We start from the raw sequence: 20,755 nt of genomic DNA on the forward strand, positions 1-20,755 counted from the left end.
AACTGAATATTGGATTATCTTGTTGAATAGTGTTTTTTTTTTTTAAGATTTACTTATTTATTTGAGAGAGAGAGCGTGTGGAGGGGCAGAGAGAGACAGAGAGAGAATCTTGAAGCCAACTCCCTGGCGAGTGAGGAACCCAAGTTGGGGCTTGATCCCAGGACCCTGAGATCATGACCTGAGCCGAAATCAAGAGTCAGCGCTTCATGGATTGAGCTACTCAGGCACCCTTTGATAGTCTCTTAAATAAAGCCTCAAAAATATACCACCAGGTAAAACTGTTTCAATATGGTATTTGCTGGAATTATCCAGTTATTCAAAGGAATAAACCTGCCACATTGGGGATAAAATTACCTACATGCTCCTTACTTGTGTCTAGAAAGTGTAGTTTTCGGAAGTCTATGGGTCATCTTCAACACTTGCACCATTTTTCCTTTCTTTGCTTAAGCACTGGGAAATCTTGGCAGCTTAAACAAGAATTGGATCCTATGTTTTCTCTCAAATAGGTAGAGTCAGGACACAAGAAAATGTGATTAACATTAGAACTAAGGGAAATCCTCAAAGCCTAACATTGATGCCCTAATTTGGGCCCATTAGCCAAGGAAGGAACTCTGCCATCCCACATTCCTTTGGCAATTCTGCCCAGGGAGGTGTGGTCATGTGGTGAGGGGATAAGGGTGGGGGCAGGAAGTGAAGCTTAAGAACCAGAACCTTCTGGGAGAGATAGCCTATCTCTGGGAGCAAACCAGGGCTATATATCTATAATTTCTCAGTGTAGGACTGATTCCAGTCAGGACTAGCTGGCTGGTTTGGAATCATTCTTCATCAGTAGTTCCTTCACTTGTAACAAGCACAAGTTCATTCACTGAGAATGACAAGTTGTTCAGTATGGCACTTTGGGGTTTCTATCTAAATCTAGAATACTTGGAATAAGTAATGTTGACACAAACAGTGAAGCACTCACAACCCTAGATAAATAAATGTCTATCTTATTTATGTAAGCTAATGCTAAATGAAATAAAGCAACTCAATCATCTCTACCTTATTAATATGGGTGGGAGTAAAAATCTAATCTAAAGATCTCCAAGGAAAAAATATAGTGAATTTAAGGTAGTAGAATGATTTAATTAAACTAATTTAATTTATTGGATGCTTCGACCTGTATAATGCACCCCTTTGCTTTCTTTGTTCTGAAAGTAGATATTGAGGGCCTCTGTATAATGATGCTAAATTAAGCTCTACCTGATAGAGCAACTCTATTGGCTATTATCTTCCATACGCTTAAAAGAAATAGTGCATAACACATCCCAGGTGCTTAGCCAGAAGTTGTTGAATGAATAATCGATAGCAAAAACAAAAAACAAAAACAAAACAGAAATCACTTCTTCTGCTATATTTTAATTATATTTTACAGAATATTTATTTAAAGTCGACCTTAAAATTGATGGTAAGATGAAGACATTTGACTATTAAAATTTGGCCAAGAAGACATTAAATTGATTATCTATGTACAAATAATAAGCAATATATTTTGTGACTTCAAAATATATCACAAACATTTTTCATGAGCATATGATTCTATTAAGTGAGAATAAACCACTCTCTTTAGAGTGAATTTACAGTTGACCCAAGGATCTGGGTAAAGCTCGAGTAAGACATTGTGTAAGAAAGCGTTTGGTGAAATGCTGTGAAGCTTTTTATAAAGCACAGAGTTATCAGAACGGAAGGTGAACTCAGGCTGGAGTTCAAGTCCCAGGTCAGCTGCTCACTGGCTGTGTACCCTTGGGAAAGTTCTTTTAACCTTGTAAACTTCAGCTTTCTCGTATGTAAAATGGAAAAGAACAATGTTAGCTATATCATGCATTTTTAGTGACTATGAAGTGAGCTAATGCACAAAAGCATTTTAGCCTCGTGGCCCTTTACAGCAAGAACTCAGTGAGTGTTGGCCATCATCACCACCTGCTTTTTCTTCGTCATCATCATCATCACCAGAGGTGGGGATTCTTCCCTTACTGCTCATCCTACAAAACGTCAGCTTTGCCAAGAAAAAAAGAAAAACAAAATTAAGCAGAGGTTCTGGTAAATCACATTCTGTAATTTCTCACCTACAACCATCCGCAAACTGGTCTCCTCAGGTTTGTCTTTCTCAGGTCCAGCCTCCAAGCTGTCAAAGTGCCTTGCTCAGAACAGAAACCTGACCCTATCACCCCTCTGCTCTCTAACACAGTGGTTTGGTAGTTACTTGGTAGAGTCCAGGGCCTTTACTTCGGTGTCTGAGGAGGGTCTCCTGGAACTGAGCCTCTGCTCACCCCTTCAACTCCAGTTGTGATCGGGTAAACCAGACCTGGCTACCTCCTGGCCAAATCCTACTTCATCAGGATATCAGTTAAGAAAACACACCAAAAAACCTGAGCAACTCAGCTGGGACTCTCTTACCTCCCGGGAAGCTCTGCACTCACCCACTTGTCAAATTGCTTTATAAGAACACAGCACAGTGAGCTCCTTCTGGAGCTTAACATACATAATACTTGGCATATTTTAGGGGCTCAGTAACTATTTCCAAAGGAATGGCCAAATGAATGAATGCATGACTATGCATCCGATAACCAGATGCGAAGTATATAAATTTGTAGACTTGCTAGAGCCAAGTACCCTCGTAGGGCTGGAAGGGGACCAGAGGGTAACATTCTTTTCAGGTAGACATGGAAGTCTGGCAGGAGACAAAATGCCATCTTCATAACTGAGAAAGCTGTTAAGGGAGGGTGTGGCTCAGGGACAAGACAACAACAGACTTCAAAACTGCACTCCATAGATAGACTTACCTGCCAGTGGCCACACAGCTCCCCGATAGAGAACTTGCCTCTCCCCAATGGAGAGTGTGGTCCCGCAGACCAGCACATGTAATTCTTAAGTTTGTTGGCTGGCTTCCAGCTACTATGCAGAGCCGGTTTATTTCCCAAACGCACCACTGGGCGGGCTGCCCCTTCTCCGCTGGGTCAGTGGGTCAAGTGGGAGAGAAAGGCCCAGAGGGTGACAGCAGCTGATGTCACTTGGAATGGTAAACATGGGGCCAGGGGATTTTGCTCTCTGCTCCCTTCCCGGACAACCTCTTGGGCACTGATTGATTTATACGCTGGCGGTATTTCCCGCAAGTGATAGGAAGAGTGGATTACGAAGATACCTCCAAATTACATATCAGTCAGTGAATTATCTTTTGACTTCCCTCTCTAATTCTGCCTTTTCAGTTGACCTATGAACACAGATGAAATGACGTACGTTGATAAACTACTTACCAAGATTTTAAATTGTTTTGGTTTCTGAAAGAGTATACCTCCTCTTTTAATCAATTCAATGAAACCTAGCAAGTATTCACTGGCACCCCGCCAGGGGTGTGAAGTATAAAGGTGACTACACCGCAGCAATCCAATGGAGATCACGATCCAGTCAGCATCCAGTGGGTTGTTTCTCGTAGGTAGAGAAGAGGGAACTCAGTTATGAGAGCAAAGTAAACAGACAAATATTTACAATCTTTTTTCTAGTTTTCAAATGGTTTTCTGAGTAGTTAAATGACTGTTCATCCAGAATTTAAGACGTTTCTCTTCTCCTATCACCAGCATTAATTAAAGCCAAGATACTAAGGATAAAAGTCATGGAAACCACTGGAGAGTTATTTATTTTCTCTCCTTCTGTCCATGTTGCGCCATCTTGCAAAGGCCTGCCATTGGCAAAGAGAGGGAGAGAGTGAAAACATGCACATAGGTTGTTCACATCCAGCACCATAGCTGAAAAACAGCTCAGATTAGTGGATGGACAGTTCCACTTCCCTGAAGAAAGTCATCATACTTACTTCTGTCCTATCCTGGATTCTGGCATCTTCCGTTATTCTCTTGTTTGAAGTCAAAAAATCTTGACATCTCACCTTTCTAAGAATTCCATTTGGTTTTTATTTAACTGAATTCTTGAAGGCTACTCACGTTATTTCACTAGATCTTAAACTCACAATTCTGTTTTGTGTCATTTTGGCCACATTTTGTCTTGTATCTTCTCATCACCAAGCTGACAGAACAATTCAAAAGAAATGGATTAGGTATGATTCCGATTCCTAACAGATTCAGATTCAGGGGCTATTCCCAACTTCAACTTTTTAAAACCGTTATGAAGCCAAGCTATCATGGAGGAATTTGTAATTCTGCTCCCCCGAGTAAGCTAAATGAGGCACAGAGAGCTACTAGAATCTGGAGGCACCTAGAGCCTCCACATCGTTAGCACTGTCCTGGTTTCCAAAAAGCTGCTTCTCTTCTTCCTCTCATTCCTGTATATCTACTACAGCAATAGCAGGAGGTCGTAATTTTCTCTCTGGAATAGCTTGGCAGTGTATACTGCCTGAGGACAAGTAGGGAAACCAAGTCTGGTACTTCTGTTTGGAAAAGAAAGAAACTGACAGTGTTAAGGCAATCTGACATCTTTACTTGAAATGCTGTATTTTTTCCTATTAACTTATGAGATAGTTTTTAAATTCATAAGCGATTTAAAATATATGTATATGTTATATATTCATACACGCACTTCTTGGGTATGTAGAAATTGCTTGTTTCTAAATATCATGAATAAAGAAAAGAGCAAACAGAGTCAACACACCCTAAGGTCTAAGAATATCATTGTCAGCACGAAGGGCTGTGAGATCTCAGGCAATTAACATACTCACATAACTTTCTTCTGGCTTTGTAAAGAAAAAAAGGAAAAGAAAAGAAAGGCATCATGCCACGGTTTTTGTTATCCCTGTGTCTGTTCAGAACCTACTGGGGACAGGATACATGAAAGGAAACTGACGACAGTAGAATTACAACTATAGTGGGGACTTCTCCTTCTGCAGATAATTTTGCATATGCATTTTTAAAATTTCAAATGTATTATGTAATACTTATCCAAGGCAATGTGTATTAAATATTGAACAGATTTTAAAAGAGGCTTTTCATGTATTAAAAAAATTCATTAGTGGGCTTTGGAGATAATATTCACTTAATAAAATACACATTATCTCCTTTGCCCAAAGCATTTTGAACCCATGCAGGGAAATGAGATCTTCCCAGGAGCTGTGATAAGAGCATTTCTAGGGTCAATAAGATAGAAGGGGCTCATTTGCAAAAATTTTCTTAGAGTCACCAATTTAAATCCATCTGGAGAAACAATCAGTAATCCTGTAATAGAACCCTGGCTCTATAACAGACCACTATTATACCCTGTGCGGAATCCATTTTTATAGTATCTTTACCCTGTATTTAATATGTCCCAATACCCAGTATTGTTCAAGGCTAAATTTGAATAAATGCTGATTATTTCATATGAGAATATGCAGGCAGGACATCTCTATTTGTCCATGTTTCTAGACAGATCTGCAGATCTCACAGATGCTCTGAATATAGATAAAAATATAGACACAGAGGTAGCTATAGAAATGCCCCACGTTATAAATGTCAGTAAGTTCAAGATGGAGATACATTCATGAAGACTAGTTTCACCGGTAGGATGATGCCAAAATTCCCAGTTTCCAGAGGAAAACAGCAGTACAGCATTAATTTTAGTGTTTTTCCTTTCTGACACTTGGGCTTTTCTTCTGCTTTTAACAAAAATCAGATGACATTATATATATATACATACACACACACTCATATTGAGTTTGAGGTTCCAGGGAAAACTCCCCACTGAGATGTCTAGCAAGCAGTTAGTGAAGTGGGTCTGTGGCCCAAAGGAGAGAACAGGAGTTGGGGGAAAGGTTTAGGAAGCCGTGGACAAGGTGAGGCTTCGACTGGTTGAGACTGCCAAGAAGGAGCAGGGAGCAGAGACCGATGATTAATGCTCAGGCAACACAAGGTGTGCTTAGTACTACAGGCTCAGAGTCTGAACACCTGGATTAACGTCCATAATACTTGCTTCACTACTTACTAATTGCCTGTTTTCTTAGGTTTAGCTACTTAATCTCTCTGTACCTTGGTATCCTGTTATAACATTGTTAAAATAATAAAACCTACTCCATAAGGCTATGGATGAAATGATATAACACCTGCAAAGTACTTTGAACAGAACCTAGTACATAGGCAGCAATCAATGCATACTAATTTTTTTTAAGATTTTATTTATTTATTTGAGAGAGAGAGAGAATGAATAGTGGGGAAGGGCAGAGGGAATGAGAGAGTGAAGCAGACTCCCAGCTGAGCAGGGAGCCCGATGCGGGGCTCGATCCCAGGACCTGGAGATCATGACCTGAGCCAAAGGCAGATGCTTAACTGACTGAGCCACCCAGGTGCCCATCAACGCATACTAATTTTTATAACTATTATTATTTTTTTAACATCTGAGGTTTAGGAATGAGCAGAGGAAGAGCCAGAGAATAATACTGAGCATGAAGGCCTTAGGAAAGCTTCTATAACAGTCCTGATGAATGTTCACAGGAAAAAATTGGTTCTAGTACAATCGCTCTTAGGTTAGATGCAGGTATAGTTACGTGCATTACCAAGTGGCCAAACCTCAGAGGTGCTGATTTTGTTAATAAAAAGGGAGTGACATGGCGAGTTGTATCTTCCATAACAACATTTCACAAAGTTTGTGCTTTTTGGGGTGGTTAGAGTGATGCGTTGTGTCAAAAAAAAATACGTCCTATACTCAAATAAACTTGAGAAATGCTGGATTAAACAAAATTAAATAGATGTTTCCTTAAATGTATCTGCTAACATGAGCCACAGCTTGCAAAGAAGGGGCTGTTGAAAGCATCATTTTCCAAACTCTTTTAAGTTTTCTTAAGGATCATTGTGCTTACACTATGTGTAGAACAAAACTTCTCAATGTTAGTCAAGGAAAAGTCTGGACTGATATTAAGGAATCGTATTCTTTAAAGTTCTGTGATGTGGTCTTGTCTACAGGCAACTGGGAAGAGGAATTTTGCCCTTCCCATAATCCATAATCCCTCTCTTTCTTTCCAACTGGTTCTGAGAAAAAATGGCTCCCACAAAGAAAGGTAGCAAAAAAAAAAAAAAAAAGGTGGGTGTTGGGGGTGTTATTCTGCCACCAAAGAGATGAGATAATAGAACATCAACATTCAAAAATAATTTCACCAAGGTGGCTTTGAAAAGCATGGATTCCAGGCACTCAAGGAAATCTAGAATTTGCTGTGAAAACCTGGGAACTCTCCCCATGATCATTTACACTGGCTCAAGCAACTGTCTAGACCCAAAAAAATAAGGAATATCCAATAATGTATCTGGGTAAGTTAATGAGGACAAAGATTCTTCAAACAAACACAGCACAATGGTTACCTATGTACCTGTTACGCTTTCAAAAGCCTTTAGATAATCAATGAAAGCTAATGATTTGATATCAGAAAAAATATAATTATGGAAAAGTAGTTGTAGGCTCTACATGGAAAGAAATTTGAATTATCATTCCATGGGATTAGTTTTAATCTAACAGATTTCCAAGAATTCCCAACAGAACTTGGAAGCAAAGTCAGATTCAAATGTGTTTTGTTTTTTTTTCTAACTTGCCTAGAACTGGTATCTAACACAGTGGGGGCAGTTGTATTCTCTGTGTGCCTATTTAGAATTGAATCTAAGAACAGTCTCCTTACCTGAGATTTACTTGAAGATTAACCAGACCTGAGAATACACAACTTAAGAGATGTGCTGTTAAATCTAACCTAAGACAGATTGTCCTAGAACCATTTTGGAAAGGAGACCATTTTTTCCTGTGAAGAATTCAGCAAAGAGTGATTGGCTTACCCTTTTCTCCATTTACAGTCTGCTTTAAAACTTTTATGGTAAAAATAAAAGAAGATAAAAGCATGGGCATCACTTCCAAGCTTCTCTACGCACTCAGGCAATGGTTCATTTTATATGTCTGGCAGGATGGGTTTTGGTTGTGGTCAGTCCTGGCCTTTTCCAACACCCCTGGCACAGAGGGGATGGGATGGAGGGTAAATTAGTCTATGAAAGGCCACCTGTGCTACACTTTTCCAGACTGAAGAAAAAAAAAAACTAAAAAGATAAAACCACTAAATGCAACACATGATCCTAGATTAGCTCTGAGAAAGAATATGGCTGGGACAGTTGATTAAACTTGAAAGGAGTTTGTGAATTCAATGCTAGTGTCAATGATAATTTCCTGATTTTGACCCTGATAGCGTGAGTTTCTGGAGAATGTCCTTGTTTGAAGGGTTACATCACCAAGCCATTCAGTAATGATGGGCACCATGTTCAAAATTTATTTCCAAGTGGTTCCAGGAAAAATATTCTTTGTGTTCTTCTGGTAGCTTTTCTGAAGTTTGAAGTTATTCTAAAACTAACAAAATTAAAATGGTTACTAACATATTAACATTTATTTTACTGTTTGTGTTAGTTTATTGTTGATTTTCTCAGGCTCTCTGAGTAAACTATCATATCATCTGAAAATGGTTTTACTTCTTTTCCAATTCCTGTGCCTCCTCTTTTCTGCCCTTTTAAATTGTACTGGCCAATATTTCTAGAACAATGTTCAATGCTAGTAGTAGAGATAGTAATATTAGTAGACATCATAAGCATTCTTGACTCTTCCCTAATCTTAGTGGAAATGTCTCTAGTATTTCCTCATTAAGTACAATGCTGGTTTTAGGACCGAGGTATATAAGAAGAGATACCATCGTTTCCTAAGGAGGCCCTTAGGGTCTTGGTTTCAATTTTTCCTGTGAACAATTTCATGTGATCAAATCAATGGTCCCCAGCATTTTGCTATGATTGCAGAGCATGGAGGAGACTGAGCAGAACCAGTTCAGGGAGCTGGGTGAGTATGTTTCGTCTGCTTTTACAGATACCCATTCTACACTAGAAGTCTCTGTGTGTAAATAGTTCGCGCTTGATGAGTGCTGAGTGGGGACAGGAGGGAGGACAGTGAAAGGAGTGGGAAAAAAAGATGCAATGTCTTGAGCCCTTAACCCATGCCAAGGACTACTCTAGACAGAGCTGCAGTTGAATCAGTGAGGAAAGCTGATGCCCTCAGCATAGGAACAACTTAGCTTGCTCCCTCCTGTTTTGAGAAAAGCAAAACTTCTCATGATCTGACCCTCCAAATTTCCACCTCTAGCCATGATCTCTACCCTGCACTTTACTTGGATGCCCTGCTGACATATTCCAAATCAACACATCCAAAATTGAATTCCCTTCCTCGCTTTACAACTGCTCCACTTCCAGTATTTCCATTCTTAGATGTGGCATCATCATCTATCAGCTACCAAAATCACACCAGAATCCCACCTTCCAGTACCAATAAATCATCTTGAGTTATCTTGTGCTGATAAGATATCTATATCTATCTCTATGCCTATGCCTATTTCTATACAACTATATGTATATCACAATCCGAACCTTGTTATCTTGAACAAATGCCCGATTTTAGTTTCTTAATGTCTCTCCCTAGAAATATTGTCTAGACCTCTAACTGATCTCTCTGCCTCGAATTCTGTCACCATTAAAATCCATCCTCCTTAAAATACTAGGAATAATTTAAACAAAACCCGATACTCTTTCAGCATCTAAATGGTAGATGAGGGTTGTTACCCTACAAGATAACATGCATTATTGGTTAAGTGACTTTTAATAAGTCTCATTTTTCCTGAGCCTTAGGTCTTTCATCTGTGAAATGGGAATGATAATACTTAGTCTTAGAGTCACTGTGAAAATTAGATGAGAAATATTTGGCATAGTTGGTGCACGATAAATTGGATCCCTTCCATGACGGTGGGACCACATCGTCTCCTGGGGCATTCCTGAGTCTGCAGAGAAAACTGGACTCATGTGAGAGCTGAGAAAGGCATGACTTACAGTCAGGAATTCCTTGGGGACCTCTTAAGAACAAAGACATTGGTTCCTTTTTCTATAATATGAGATTGTATAAAAATTAAAAGAAATAATAAAGACAAAGTACCTAACAGGATGGCTGGCAAAGCACAGGATGAAAAATAGAAAATGAGTACAAGCTGAAACAACTATGCTGAGAAACTGATTCTTCTGTCTAAATATCGACATACTTGTTTGCTGGCATCCGTTTTTTTAAAATCTGTAACAACTTTACCTAAAAGTGTGCTGTCTTGGTTTTTTTTTAAAGGATTTTGTTTATTTATTTGAGAGAGAGAGAGAAAGAAAGCACATGAGGAGGGGGAGGGACAGGGAAGAAGGAGAAGCAGACGTCCTGATGAGCAGGGAACCCAATGGGGGCTCGATCCCAGGACCCTGAGATCAGGACCTGAGCCAAAGGCAGATGCTTAGCCAACTGAGCTACTCGGGCACCCTCCCCCCACCAAAGTGTGCTTTTGTTGGTGGTGGTTGATAGTGATGGGGTTTATGTCTGTCATTCTAAAGGATAGTCAGCCGTGGGATTAGAAGATGATCCAGGATGTCTGTTTTTCAAATTCAACAGCCATTAGTGTTCCCCAGATGTTAGCTCTGGTGACCTCCAGTTTTCAGAGGTCGTCTTGGCGTCCCAGTCATGGTACACTCTTCTTTTCTCACTGAGTACAGTCTGGCATCGATCCCAGTTCCTCCTTGGAGAGATTCAGCAGAAGATCCTGATGGAGGAAGATAATACCCAGAGAGAGGAGCCCAAGCAGGAGGGAGCTGCCGACATGCATACAGGTAAGAACTCTCCGTGTGCACTTCGTTCATGGAGATTGTCAGTAAATATTTACCAGTACCTACTCTCCATCATGCCTACTGGGAACGATCTGGCATTTTTCAGCATAAATGAGAAGTCCAGCAAGCATGAGAAAAATAGCCGGAGGCTGGCAATCCTTGCCTAGAGCTTCGGTCATGTGCTTACTTACCTCACTGAAGACATGTGAGGTTTGTTTAGACCAGAGGTTGAATGACAAGCGGGCCAAAGCGGCTGGTGTGGAGAGGTCTTTTTCAGTGACTCATCGGTCATTCAAAAATTAAAGCCCACACAAAAAAAGGGGTCAGACCGGATGCACAGAGAAAGGCATCCCATTTTTTAGGCTCTCTACAAGAGCAGCGGATTTTGCCGCCTCCTTTGAGAAGGGCAGAGGCCCCACCCAGCCATTCCTAATCCACAGGGTTGGTAGTGCAGGTTGAAATCTTTGTAATGGGTTCCCCTGCATTCAAAACAGAATGAATGGACTCACAAAATGTCTATTTGCCTCGTTATTTTTGATTATGCCTCAGCTGATCAGGTCATGGGGGGGATGGGGCAGGGGAGCTACTCAGGGATATGCTGGGGACCAGGTGTCAGTTACCCTCACTAGTGTTTCCCTACCATGAGCTCATTATCTCTGTCCTGCAAAGTCCTCTTCTATTAAGGGATGGTGATTTCATGCTAGGTTTAATTTTTCATTTACTCATTCTGCTAAGTTCTAGACATAGGAGTGAAAATAGAAAGCTCCTGTATTAGTAGGTTCTCCAGAGAAACACAATCTCTCTTTCTCTCTCTCTCAATCCGTCTCTCTCTCTATATATATGGAGTGGGGGGAGAGATAGAGATTGATGGATTGATTGATTGATTTTATAGAATTGTCGCCGTGGTTGTGAAACCTAGGGCTGGCCACAGGCTGGCAATTCAGGCAGTGTTTCTATGTTGTAGTCTCGAGGGGAATTTCTTCTTCTTTGGGAAACCTCAATCTTCGGTCTTAAGTTCTCTACTATTGGATGAGACCTAATCACGTTATGGGGGCAATTGTCTACTGATTTAAACGTTAATCCTATCTAAAAAAAATCTTCATAGCAACATCTAGACTAGTGTTTGACCAAACAACCCGGGCACCATGGCCTAGCCAAGTTGGCACAAAATTAATCATCGCTGCCTTCTTACTTGACCAAGGCAAGGGACAAAGTTGGCAAAAGTTTTCCCAACTCTTCCATCACCTCGGGCGAGCCTTGCCAATCACACACCCACTGACTGTCTAGCTCCAGGTCCAATGAAAATATATCTCCCCTATGCCCTGGCCTTGCTCCTGGGCTCCTTCTCTAAGACTGAAGTTAAGAATTCAAAGTGATCAATGAAGGCAAAGGGAATGGAGAAAAGAATACTACTGACAGATATTTAAGAGGTAAAAATGATATGTTTTGGCAGTGGATTGGTATTAGGGGTTGGGGAAAATGAGACTGAAGACATTTTCCAAACTGGGAGGATTGGATGATTGAATATAAGGGGGTGACTTTTATTTGATGATGGACTATGACAAAGAAGGAGGGTTGAGGGATGTACATGGGATAAGGACATGATGATTTGGGCACGCTGGGTCTGCTGTGCCCAAGGAACTCCCTGTAAAGTGTACAGTATGTGATCACCACCATCCTTCCTGGACACCCCTCAACCCTCCTCTTTCTTATACTAGGGACTGTGACAGCTGGAATGGAAAACAAGGGGCTGATATTTCCAATAGGATCAAAGCATTCAACTGTTTATGAAGTCTTAGAGAATTTAACATGAAATGCTAATAGCCCATGAGAGCTAGAACTTTCTTTTGAGAACTAATTATTAGTGAGTTATTTATTAGGGGTAATGCTGCTCTCCATCCATATGGCTCCTTCAAAATTGACTGTGTAAGGAATTTTCCACCTGGATAGTCACTTTGATGAACTTCAGGAGCCAGATGGGATGGGGGACAAAACTAACTTGTGTAATAGGAAAACAATAAACCACATCAGGGCTTGTCTTGATTACATTGCCTATCAATGTTAACAGACGAGAGGAATGGAAAGCACTGAGGTGATTTCTCCTAACCAGCACTCCCGCTCTTGGGTATCCTCAGACTTTATCTGGGCTTTTTTGTGGGGGAAACAGAGGGAGAGCTACTGCTCTGCCAGCAGGCTTGGGCTAGGGGGAGAGAAATGTCCCTTTTAAAGTATCCATATTTGCCTTCTTGACTAGCAAATTCATTTCAATGTATGTAACTTTTCTCTTGTACTTTGTTGAGTTGATAAGACTTGTATAAAACTAACTTTAATACTAGTATTAGAGATACAATATATTCATCTATCCATGTTAAAGTTCTGGAGTTTCTTACGTCAATCTTATAAATACAGGACCAATATCTCAGTGATCAACCTCTTGAAATGAACAATAAGAGAAGGGCCTTTTAAATAGAGTTTCTTTTGTTTCCTGTTTGAGAAACAGCAAATGAACTCCATCTTTTTTTTAAATAATTTTTTATTATGTTATGTTAGTCACCATACAGTACATCCTTAGTTTTTGATGTAGTGTTCCATGACTCATTATTTGGGTATAACACCCAGTGCACCATGCAATACGTGCCCTCCTTAATACCCATCACCGGCCTATCCCAGTCGCCCACCACCCTCCCCTCTGAAGCCCTCAGTTTGTTTCTATCTTCTTTAGGCATAATTATAACTGACACAAACTCAGTTCTTGATAATAGCCAGAAATTCAAATGAGTCTAGAAGAACTGTACTAGCCATAAACTTCGCTGTCTGCATCTCAGAACTAAATGCCTCAAACAACCATTTAGATCTTACTGAGTACTGATACTAAATCTCTAGCCAGCGTTGGGTTCTAGACACAAGTGTTTCTGTTAGCTCTCTTAACAACTCCCCTGAGAGAAACAGTACAATTATCCCCATGATGTGAAACATTATAAAAAGGTCAAGTGAGTAGCCCCAAGCCCCTGGTGACACAACGGGTTCACTGGAATATTAAATCATTGAATTTCCAGTCCAACACTTGGCCCAACAGCCAAAAGGTACCTGTTTCGTGCTTATTTCTGTGAGACTCTTAAGATCCATAACTATGGAATCATCATAACATGAGAAAAAGAATGGCAGTCAGAAGTGGGCAGAGGGACTCAGGGTCTTGACTGGGTCTTTAATGAATATTCAACTGAGCTGCCTTGACTTGGATTGACAGCTTTGTTTAACATAATAGGAAATAGAATCCTATTGCCTTATTGGAGTAGCTGGAGCTCTGTGGTCGGAGCTCATCTTTATCGCCCTAGCCCCATATAATCAGTGTCCACTTCCTATACAGCGGCTGGCTTTTCCTGTATTTGTCCAGCAAGGAGGAGCCAATGCAAGTTTAGAGCAAGGAAATGACCTAATTAAAAAGGTATTAGACATGAAATCTAAAATTTAAAGCCCTACTCTTCCCCTCCCCCCAAGTCTGGCCTCAACTCCCCCGTGTTGTCTCTCATGCTTCCATCCATGCACCGTGGGCTCAGGCAGCCTGTGTGACTCTTCTCTTCCCTAGTCCACCTTGGCTTTACTGTCCCCTTGCTTTGTTAATGCTCTCTCTTTGGTCTAGAAGGGCCCTTCCTCCGTTAGAAGGTCACGTGTGTTGTCTTCCCTGATAGAATCATTGGCCAGAGATATCCCCTTCCCTGAACCCATTTGTATCACTTTTTTTAGAGTAAATTTTATAGTATGTTACCATGTTACAGTTCTATGCCTGGTAGTAAACTCCTATCTAGAGCCATGAAACAAATTATTTATTTTAGCTCCATCTTCCACTCATCTAGGCACATCGTGTGAAGCACAATAGATGCTTAGTAAATTTGCCTTTGTGTTTAACATTCCTCATGTTCTGAATCCTGGTCGCTGCTCTGAGTTGTCAGAAGACTCTAGAGCAGTGAGGTCTGTCTAGATCCCACACATCAATCTGAACACTTACCCCCGTCCAACGTGGCTCCAAAGAATTATGCTGTATCTTGTCCTATCATATTAAATAGCATATCGTAGCCTAGCATATCATGAGGGCATTTGAAATCAAGGAACGAGATAACTGGAGAGATGGTGAGAGTCAGATGAAAGGGAACACGAAGAGGGGCGGCAGACAGGCTGAGATTCCTGCTCTTGGCAGGAGTGGCGTTCCTGGGGTACTGCCGTTTTCTGTGATGGGCTGATAAGGCACAAAGAAACTCAAGTCTGCCATGCAGGAAAAGTCAACCAATTCAGGCTCTTTGAGTGATTAGAAAAATGGGCCTGATAAACATTGCTGGGATAGGTAAATCTAAAGATCTCTCTCTCTCTCTCTCTTTCTCTGTCACACACACACACACACACACACACACACACACACACACCCACACCCAGCATCCTTTTCCTGCCTGATTTCAGAACAAACTCACAGACAAGGTTGGGGGCAGGGCTGAAAGAGAACATTTGATGCAGAAATTAATCAGATGTTCCACACATATTTAGATTATTCTCATAATTAGAGAGGCAATCTTAATAGTTTGAACATAAAGCCATACGCAGGGATAAATGTCCACTTTAGCTTTGGTTAATTTTAGGGCGTTAAAGAGCTAATGTATGATGTATACTTCATATATTTAAATACATATTTGAGAAACAGAAAAATCCAAATATCCAGTAATGCTATTGAAATAAAAATACATCAAAGATGTAAAAAAAAAATAGTAGGAAGCAAAATCTTTATTTCCATAGTACAATCATTTAATGACTTTGAGCTTCCTGGCAACCAGGATACAAAGGGAAACATGGGTTTACATAGTTCTCCTTAACAACGATTGCAGATCCACTGTGAAAATAGATGAAATACCTTTTCTAAGAAATGAAAGAACATCGACTTTTTATGAGAGAGAAAAGTTATCCTAGTATGGAATTCTAAAATGAGTTTATGATGGGGAACTCAACTTACATAGGATAGCACAAACAAAATGCTTGATGTCATTGACAACAATTCCACAAGAGAAGCCAAGTGTGGTTGGAAACTTCTCTTTTGGTCAGGACTTCATGCTAAGTGAAATACGCCAGACACAGAAAGAAAAAAACTGCATTATCTCACTTATATGTGGAATCTAAAAAGAGTTGATTACACAAAAGCAGAGAGCAGAAAGGTGATAACCAGGGACAGGGAGGTGGGGACAATGGGGAGATGTTGGTCAGAGAGTATGGAGTCGAAGTTAAAAGTATAAATAAGTCTAGAGATCTAAGGTACAGCGTGATGACTATAGTTTATAATATTGTATTGAATATTGGACAGTTGATAAGAGGGTAGATTTTGGGTGTTCTTACCACCCCCACAAAGAAGGTAACTATGTGAGAAGATATGTTTGTTAGTGTGTACGTTTGTTAGTTTGCCTGTAGTAATCCGTTCACTATCTGTATGTCCATCAGATCATCATGTTGTATACCTTAAATATAGACCGTTTTTATTTTTTAAAAAAGAAAAAAGACACTGCACTTTCAAACGCTCCCTGTGGGCTACCTCTCTCCTGTGGAAAGCATGGTGCCCTTATCACATTCATTCATTAAAATATGAGTTGAGTGTTCTTAGTCTCATTTTTCAGGAAAGAAATTTGTTTCTCAATGAAAGTAAAAAACAAATTCCAATGGGACTGAGTCAGGGTTTAAAACCCAGGTCTGTGTGACTCCCAAGACCCATGATCGTTCCACTGCCCTCTGCAAATAAAAACTTCTTGATTCTTTATACAGGCATAGTATTAAAGAGAACATCAGTACAAATAATTGGACTGGGGTTGAGGATGGCCCAAGTTAATAGCTACAAACATGTGTTAGGCTATCACTACATACAGAGGAAGAGATGGGCAGACTTAGGACATGAGTTAATCAAGTCCAACTGGTCTTTGTTAATGAGAGGGTACCACAGCAAAATTAATTCCAAATGGAATGATCCATAAGTAACTTACAATATCACTTTGTGCAACATTCCTCCTTTCCTTCCCGGAGGGGAGGTTACAGCAAAGTAAGATCAGGAATTGAACCACTACAGATCCTAGAGAAGGGGACAGGGAAAGAAGTTCTGCGGGGTAGTTTACAACCCAATATCCTAGAGGCCAACAGGAAATGGCAGAGAGTGTGAGGTGTGGCTCTGGTCTGGGATCAAAGAGGGGCCTTTGTTATAAAGAACCCAGGAAATGGAAAAAGTGAAAGGAAAGAGCTCATTTCTTTTTTAATTTCTATTTTTTAAAAAATATCTCCATACCTAAAAAGAAATTCTGGTAATAATTATTACATAATAACATTACATGTTACATTTTGAGTGCCTTCTCCACGTTTGAAGATGCCTGGAGTCTGCATTTAACATTTCGGTTAAGCTTTGCAGCTTCGCCTCCAGACCACTGCGGCATTGATGCAAGCTCCGGAACACCACAGCAATGCAGCAGGATTGAGCAGCGTTGGTGGCTTTAGTCACCTTAAAAAATCATACCGAATGAATCCTCTTTGAGCCCCTTCTGAGTACCAAGTATGGAGGAGTATCGAGTCTTGGAGTATGGTTCACACAAATATGAATAAAGTGATCCCTCTAGCCTCTAAGGGGCTTGGCTAAAGTAAAAGAGACCAAAATGTCAACAAATAAAACAAGGCAGTGAGAGGAGGCCAACGAGGATCATTTTTTTGCCTTGTGATTATGAATTAATCTTTATCCAGAAACTTCCCCGGATATATCATTCTTACTTAAAGAAGAGGTAGAGGGGAGTATTTAAGAGCATGGACTCTAAAATATCCAGCCTATGTTCAAATTCCGAATCTATCAACTTATTCACTGAGTGACCATTAACTCCTCTGTGTCTCATTTTTTTTTCAGTCATCAAATGGGAGTAATAATAGTACTTACCTGAGAGCGTTGTTAGTAATAATAGTGCTTACCTGAGAGGGCTGTCACAGGAATACACCAACTAACACTGTAATATATTTGGAAGAGTGCTTGGTATATACAGCAACTGTTGCTCTGAGTGAACCTTAGCTATTTTTCCTCAGATATACATGATGTTAACTTAATTATGGTCGCTCTGGTGTGGTATGTCGGTAACACACTCTTCAGAACTTTGGGGGAGAACAACTGTCTCTAAAACATCTGTCTGGTTGAGTGGCATTGTGATGGGCAAGGAAATGTTTGGCAACCAAAGTGCTCTGGGTCAAAGCTATCTTTCATACTACATGCTGGGTGGGCATCATTCTGGGGGCATGTAGCACTGGAGAGAACAGACAGAAATCCCTGCCTGTACAGAATTAACATTCTGGTGAGGAGAGTTAGACAATAAATATAATTTTAAAAGTACATTTTATAATATTATAGAAGGTAAAAACTCTGTCAATAAAATAATAAAGAAAGCCTACTGGTATGAAGAACGCATGTTTAATTTTAAAGAGAATAGTCAGGGTAGGCCTGAGGAACGCAGTGACATTTGAGCGGGGTGTTGAAGGAAGTGAGGGAGCACGATCCTTGGGGGAGGGGACAATTCCAGGCAGAGAGGCAAGCTAGCATAAAGGCCCTGAGGTGGAAGCATACCTGTCTAGGAATCCAGTCTGGGAGTATTGAGGAGGCCACAGTGGCAGGAGCTAAGTGAGTGAGGTGACGTAAATAGAAGCTGAGGTCAGAGAACGGCAGATCATGTATTGTCCTTCTGGGTCATTCTACAGACTTTGGCTTTTGTTCCAATTGAGATGGAGACCACTGCAGGGTTTTGAGGATAGGAGGGATATGAGCTGTGTTAATGTTTAAAGGGATTGCTCTGGCTGCTGTGTTGAGAAAAGCTCACAGTGGCTTTTGCTAAAGTAGAAACGGGGCAAGGATGATCAAAGTGAAGACATGATGGTAGATTAGACCTGGGTGGTGATAACAGTGGAGGTGGTAAGTAGTTGAATTTTGGACTTATTGTGAAAGTAGAGCTAAAAGGATTTCCTGATGGCTTGGATTTGAAATGCAAGAGAAAAAGAAAAGTCAAGGATGACACCAAGGGTTTAGGCCTGATATGAGTCAGACTTCAGTTGGGACCAGGTGGTTGGGGGATGGAGGGAGGACTTTTCAGGACTTCAAGGTTGGAAATGTTAAGTGGGAGCAACCCTGTAGGCATACAAGTGGGCAGTTGCCTAAAGCCTGCAGTTCAAGGGAGATGGCCCTGCTGGAGGTAAGATTTGGGCATCATTACCACATAGGTGGTAGTTAGTGCCATGAAACAGGGTGAGATCACCAGGGAGTGAGTGTTGATTGACAAGAGAACCAAAGTCTGAAGCCTGGGCACTCACTCAACTGCTCAGAGGCTGGAAAAGAGAAGGGACCAGCAAAGGAGACTGACAAGGAGCAACGGATGGGTTAGGAACAACGCCATGAAACTAAGATGTTGGAGGAAGTCAAAACCATTTCCAGGAGGAGAAAATAATCAGCTGTTGACTGCTGTTGATAGTTCAAGTGAAGTAAAGACTGAAAAACTTTGACTTAGGAGTTTGGCCTCAATAAAAAGAGTTCCAGTGACATGGTCAAAGCAAAACCCTCATGGGAGTAAAGGGGAGGAAAGACAGAACCTGGAGATAGCTTTTCTTAACAATTCTTTAAAGGCATTTTGCTGTTGCTGAGCAGGGTAAAAAGGACAAGTGGCTGGTGGGGGAAGTGGATTCAAGAGGGACTTTTTTGTTTTTAAGACGGGACAAATAACATGATTCTATGTTGATGGAGATGATCCAATAAAGGGAGAAAATTGATGATGTGGGAGAAGAGAGATCGGCTGGAGCACTTCACTGTTGGCCCCTGTATGTTTCTGTGGGGCAAAGAGCCAAGAGAGGAAAGAAAAAAAAAAGTCCTATAAAACACCAAGCAGCGCATAGAGGAGCCTCTCTCTGAAACTAGAAAGCAGGCTTTTATCTGCACAAATGAAAAGTGCATGAAATAAGCCATTTGTTGAATGACTACTGGGCGGGGGCACTTATGGTGACAGGTCCTTTGCATACATTATCCAAAAGCTTATTAATCGACTTCCAGTATCAGTATCATTGTTACATCTACACTTGTAGATGAAGACATCATCACTGGGAGCTAAAACAACTTCCCCGAAACCATACCGAGCATATGTTAAAGAGTTCGCATTTCATGGAGCGCTCTTCCTTGCTGCTGCGGGTTCCTTGCAGGCTGAGGGCCTTCGTCTTTGTAACCCCAGAGACAGGCTCAGAACTTGGCAGCGTTTCACATGCCCGCGTGCCCAGATGCACTGCGGGCTGCCCTGGGTCCATTTCTTTGCCTTCCTCGGAAGCACCGTTGGAGGACAGTCACACCAGCATTGTTTTCCTTGGTTGCAGCAACTCAGAAAAAATGCGTTGGAAAATAGAGAAAGTTGCAAAAGAAATGACCGAAAGGAAATCAGAGTTAGTTTCGAATCCTAAACCCTTAGCTGAAGCCCTTCCCCACTGATTTTACCAGGCTGCTTTTCTGACGCATCAGGTACCTGCCCGCGGGCGAACTGTCGGGAGCAGGTGAGGTGTGGTCGTCTGGCGTCTCGCAGTAGAAACTTCACAACGGGTGAGGAAATCATCACCGGAGGAGGTGTACCCTCCCGCTCTTCTTCCAGCTCGTAAAAAAGAAAGAGAGAGAGAGAAAGGAAAGGAGAGAAGAGAAAAGGAGAGAAAAGAAAAGGAAAAAGAAAAGGAAAAGAAAAAGCCTGTCACAAACGTCTCCAGTGCGCTGCTGTTAAGGCGGCTTTGAGAACCAGCGCCGGGCGTTGGGGCGAGCCCCCGGGCTCCGTAAGCGGCAGTAGAAACTCCAACCGCAAAGGGCCGGTGAGCTGGGCGGCACACCGACTTACTGCCCCAAGTCCCTGGGTGCCCGCCGCGGTGGTTGCGCAGGGGCCGGGGCTCGGGACCCAGGCGCGCGGAGCCCACCACCGCGGCCGGAGGGGGACCGCACAGCGTGCCGTGACGCACCGAGCGCGCCTTCCCGCCCTGGCCGCGGGGACCCGGCCACGCCGGAGCGCCAGGTGAGGAGGGGGGCGGGGGCCCGCCGGGGGGGGCGT

The 20,755-nt window shown here is 41.5% G+C and overlaps 1 protein-coding gene across 1 annotated transcript in view; it reads left to right on the forward strand.

Moving 5' to 3' along the window:
• The first annotated feature begins 20,278 nt into the window (after positions 1-20,278).
• Positions 20,279-20,755, forward strand: part of PHLDB2 (pleckstrin homology like domain family B member 2) — a 103,279-nt gene continuing 102,802 nt past the window's right edge. The window contains exon 1 of the mRNA XM_034658175.1: positions 20,279-20,719. The gene's annotated coding sequence lies outside the window, so the exon portion shown is untranslated. The remainder of the gene's footprint in view (positions 20,720-20,755) is intronic.

The sequence above is a fragment of the Ailuropoda melanoleuca genome, chromosome 1, assembly GCF_002007445.2.
Source record: "Ailuropoda melanoleuca isolate Jingjing chromosome 1, ASM200744v2, whole genome shotgun sequence".
In the NCBI taxonomy this organism is placed as follows: Eukaryota; Metazoa; Chordata; class Mammalia; order Carnivora; family Ursidae; genus Ailuropoda; species Ailuropoda melanoleuca.